This window comes from Camelina sativa, chromosome 8 (assembly GCF_000633955.1).
Source record: "Camelina sativa cultivar DH55 chromosome 8, Cs, whole genome shotgun sequence".
In the NCBI taxonomy this organism is placed as follows: domain Eukaryota; kingdom Viridiplantae; phylum Streptophyta; class Magnoliopsida; order Brassicales; family Brassicaceae; genus Camelina; species Camelina sativa.
Genome location: NC_025692.1, coordinates 18,532,903 through 18,538,364, shown reverse-complemented (window position 1 = coordinate 18,538,364; position 5,462 = coordinate 18,532,903). Strand labels below are relative to the sequence as shown.

Here is a 5,462-nt window from a genome sequence, read left to right as displayed (position 1 = left end):
TTACTTGTAATTTTGATGTTACATCATGAACAATTTTATTTACTCGTAATTTTGATTAAGTATAACTTTGATGTGATTACGAATATGCGATAGAGGTGGATATTGAAATATTTTTTTGGTTTGATTTGAGACGGATTTTGGTTCAGGAAATTTCATTATGAAATTTCAGTATGGTTTTAGCTTTTTGGGATCTAGAGTTTTTTAATATATAAATATTATCTTTTTCGTTTAATGTTGACAAATTAGGTTTTTTAAGGTAAAAAAAATTGGGAAATGATAATCAATCAACAGAGGCATTGACTTCTTTTTTTGTTATTATTATAAACAACATACAAAAATAATCTTAAAAATAATTAAAATAAAAATAAAATACAAAAACAATCCCGCGGCATAGCGCGGGTACTATCCTAGTGTATTAAAATCAGCGGAAAGCCTTATCAATATTTGTCTTCATCAAGGGGAGGGGCTGACTCTTCCGGGAGTGAGTAAGTACGCCAGTGTTTACCATTTAGTACCCGATTAAAGATGCAAGAGGGATTGGTTAGCATTCTCCAGTTGAGTTTTGAATCATCATCATCCTTCAAAAGTGAGTCTACTTTGTCGTCAATGCGATTTGGCCAGGCTTTTCCGGTTAGTATGTAACGTATTGCGAATTTCATTATGTCTAAAGGAAAAAAAGAAGACGATGTTGTAGAGCCAAATCACACCAGCCTAATGCCATCCTATTCCTTCGATTCTCGCAGTTTCCCAACTTGCGTAAACCGCAAGTATTGTTGGTTGTTGCCAACTACAAAAGGTCAAATTTGTGAATCATATTGAGGAGACTTTATAATGAAGAGAAGAAGAAGAAACACAAAAATGTTTTTTATGGTTACAGTTTGTGATAGGATGAAAAAGACAGGCAAGAAGAATCCAGGTCGCTCTACAAAAGACAAAGATGACAGCTTGGCTCATAATACTGACTTGTAAGAATAAAGCAGACATCATCTCATGTTCGTTGCCTCTCAAGTCACTCACATGGAACATTCTCTATGTAAAATTAAAACAAGAGTTTGTGTTATTACTTGTGTTATATATGGTGGATTTAATTAAAGAGAGGTTTGTTTATACATACTGGGAAGAAATCGGTTCTGTATGCAGCCCAAAAGAACACAACAGTCACTAAAGTCATGTAGCCTCCAAGAACAGTTGCGAAGAGCTCTTTGAGTTTCCAGCTATCTGGTGTAGGAGAAGGCATCTTGACTCTTGACTCTGTCCTTTGAGATTCTCATGATGGCTCCTGTTGAGATTGAGAATGTTTATTATTGTTTGTACGTCTTTTACAGCAAATAGAGCATGTTTATAAAGTGTGATAACTCAGCATCGTTTAATAATGCAATGGCCAAAACCATGAATGGTGAAAAGTCGAACTTCACTACAAGAAAATGTAGTAAAGATAGCATATGAAGATAGCGTTTATTTCATTTCTGCTATAGTTAACATAACGGCATATATTCGATAGCGTTTGGTTAATTTTTAAACGCTATATTATGTTTTTAGAAGTTACAGTTTTTAGAAGCGTATGTTTAGATAGCAATACGAGGTTTAAAACGCTGTATATTAGTTTAGGCGGACCAAAAAAAATTCGTTTCCCGGCTAAGTAAAAAAATTTCGCCCAATATTTTCATTTTCCCTCTTATACTTTGTCGTTTTACCTTAGTCGACATATCAGTTTCTTTCCTTTGCTTCTCTCTCACAAGTTCACGAACTAGGGTTCTTCAATTTTTTCCATTGATTATCTCTCAAACTCTTAGATTCTTGTCAAAATCTCTCAGACACATTCCGTTGATTATCTCTCTCTGAAATCTCTTATCTCTCTCAGAAAATCGAAGGTACAAATTTCGATTGAATGTTGGGTAATCGATTTTGGGTTTCGAGATGTTCTAATTCGGTTTTCTCTTTGACAAATTTGTCAATTATTTAGTGTTTCTGTTTCGATTTTGGGTTTCGAGATGTTCTAATTCGGTTTTCTCTTTGACAAATTTGTCAATTATTTAGTGTTTCTGTTTCGATTTTGGGTTTCGAGATGTTCTAATTCGGTTTTCTTTTCGACAAATTTGTCAATTATTTAGGGGTTTTGTTTCGGTTTTGGGTTTCAAGATGTGTCTGTTTTGATTTCTTAAGGTTTCAATTTGTTTTGTGTGACTATAATCGACTATTCTTTACAAGAATTTTATGGTTTCAATTGGTTTAAGTTTTTAAGGTTTCAGTTCTTAAGGTTACAAGATTCTGACTATAATCGATTCTCCTTTTGCAGGTTCTCATTTCGCAGCTTCTTCTTTACAAAATCCTAGTTATCTATAGGTAATTGCACTTTTATATGTATCTCTTTTGTTTCACTGAGTTTGTCATATTCTATAGTATGTATCTCTGTTGGTTTAATTGAGTTTGAATCTGTCTGATATAAGAATCACTTGTCACAAATGTATGTAATCGTTTGACCATGGAGCTGTGTAACATGGACAAGTCTTGGGTTTGGCTTCCAAGGTATGGTTTTATATTGTTATTACTAATAATTTCTTAAGTTACAACTGAGTTTTTTATGACTGTTTATTGAACTTGAAAGTATTTTTTACCTTATAGGAATAGTCTCGAGTATGAGAAAGGAACAACTGATTTTGTTTATGGGTCAGCAAGGAGAATGGGAGATCCTCCAAATATGTTTTGTCCATGTATTGACTGCCAGAATCTGTGCCATCAACCATTAGCCACGATAGTAGATCATCTGATTATTAGGGGTATGGACTTGATATACAAGAAGAGTAGATGTTGGAGTTATCACGGGGAGATAAGGGATTTAACAAGAGGTGATGATCCAATTTCAGAATTTGAAGCTTATGAGTTGTTTAGAGCTGCTTTCTTTGATGGTGATGACAATACACAGGCCCAGAATGAAAATGCAGATCAGAGTGACAATGCAGATCATCATGAAGAAGATTCAGAATTTATGAAAAAGTTGAAAGATGCTGAGACTCCACTCTACTCCAGCTGTTCTAAGTACACTAAAGTGTCTGCTATCATGGGGTTGTACCAGATTAAAGTTAAGAGTGGGATGTCAGAAAACTACTTCGATCAGCTTCTAAAGATAGTTCACGACATGCTACCTGGAGATAATGTCCTTCCAACATCAACAGATGCGATGAAGAAGTTCTTGAAGGTATTTGGTTTTGGATATGAGAACATTCACGCATGCAAGAACGATTGCATTCTTTACCGGAAGCAGTACAAGGATATGACAAGCTGCCCTAGATGTAGTGCTTCAAGATGGGAGATGGATAAGCAGACAAAAGAGGAAAAGAAAGGGATTCCAGCTAAAGTTATTAAATATTTCTCAATAAAGGACAGATTCAGAAGGATGTATAGATCGAAAAGGATGACAGAGGATCTACGTTGGCATTTCAGTAATGCTTCAGAAGATGGAATGATGCGGCACCCGGTGGATTCGATAACTTGGGCTCAGGTTAATGCTAAATGGCCACAGTTTGCGTCTGACCCGATATTTCTTCGACTTGGTTTGTGTACTGATGGGATGAATCCTTTTTCAATTCAAAACACCAAGTATAGTACATGGCCAGTGTTTCTTGTGAAGTATAACATGTCACCTACATTGTGTATGAAGGCTGACAATATAATGTTGACTCTGTTGATACCTGGACCAACTGCACCGAGCAACAACATTGACGTGTATCTTCAACCGTTGATAGAAGATTTACAGGATTTGTGGAATGAAGGTGTGGATGTTTATGATGCCTTCTCAAAGGAAACTTTTAATCTGAGAGCTATTTTACTGTGGACAATCAGTGACTATCCTGCTTTGGGGACTTTGGCAGGATGTAAAGTTAGAGGTAAACAAGCGTGTAATGTTTGTGGTAAGGATACTCTTTTTAGGTGGCTTAAGTTTAGTAGAAAACATGTCTACTTGGGCAATAGGATAAGACTCAGAACTGGGCATCCTTACAGACGCAGACGGAGTTGGTTTGACAACACGGTAGAACAAAGGACTGCATGTAGAATTCAAACAGGGGCTGAGATATTTGAGCATTTGAAAGACTTTAAGAATGATTTTGGTCGAGCTTTAGATAAAAAAAAGTAAAAGAAAGAGGTCTGATTTGTGTGAAGATGATGAAATTTCAGAAGAAGAATATGATGAAGACAGTTACCAATGGAGGTGGAAGAAGCGGTCTATTTTAGTCGATCTTGAATACTGGAAGGTTAGCATATTTTATATATAAAATTTAAATAAAACTATAGAATATGTTTAGTTCTTTGCCATTTTCTAACTTATATCTTCGTTTCCATGTATTAGGATATGCCTGTTCGCCACAACATTGATGTAATGCACGTTGAGAAAAACGTGTCTGATGCCATGTTGTCCCTTCTAATGCATAGTGCTAAATCTAAAGATGGTTTAAAGGCACGACAAGATTTGGAAGATATGGGTATTCGGGAAGCATTACATCCACAAGTACGTGGGAAGAGACAATACTTACCACCTGCTGTTTATTGGTTTTCCAAGACGGAAAAGAAGAAGTTCTGCAAGAGATTGTCTGAGTTCAGAGGACCAGATGGGTATTGTGCGAATATAGCAAACTGTGTTTCAGTTGATCCTCCTACAATTGGTGGCTTGAAGTCTCATGATCACCATGTGTTACTACAAAACTTGTTACCTGTGGCTTTGAGAGGACTGCTGCCAACTGGACCTAGGATTGCAGTGACTAGAATATGCAAATTCATCAATAGATTGTGTCAGCATGTGATTGATCCATAGCAGTTTATAACATTGGAGGCCAAGGTGTCAGTTACTTGATTGGTCTGTAGATGAAGATGTTGTTGTTGCTGAGGGAAAACTATGCTCTGTTGAACCAAGTTACAAGATTGGTCGTATGCCAATTGACCTTTGTATCAGATAAAAATGCATCTCTATGGAGGCCTACAACAACTGTCGACAAGCTTGGCCAGACTGTGGGAACCAAGATAGCATGGCCATTTGATAAGCTAATTGTGGACAATATGGACTCCTCAACTGGAAACAAGGGAGCTGATGCCTCGGTAAAGTTCTTATGATATAGTTTACATTGTTATGGTAATATATAAATGCTTATTGGTTAGGTGACACATGAATTATGTTTTTGCATGAATTTTTTCGGAAGATAGAGTCCAGCTTGTTGATTGGATTTTGGGTGGTGAAATAATTGCTGAGGCACATATGATTTCAAAAGACCCTAAACAGTTGGTGAATAAAATTCCTTTGGGTCCGAATGTTGCAATGGTGAATATTGTAAAAGTCATTAACAAAGAGGCTTCATTATGGAGACCACCAAGTGAAGACATTTTTGTGATGGGTGATGCACTGAGCGTGAACATAGCATGGCCACTTACTAAGCTGTCTAAGTGTAACAGACAGATAATGGAGGATGCAGAAT

At 36.4% G+C, this 5,462-nt stretch overlaps 1 pseudogene; it reads right to left on the bottom strand.

The window, feature by feature from the left end:
* Positions 438-5,462, bottom strand: part of LOC104709667 — a 7,946-nt pseudogene continuing 2,921 nt past the window's right edge.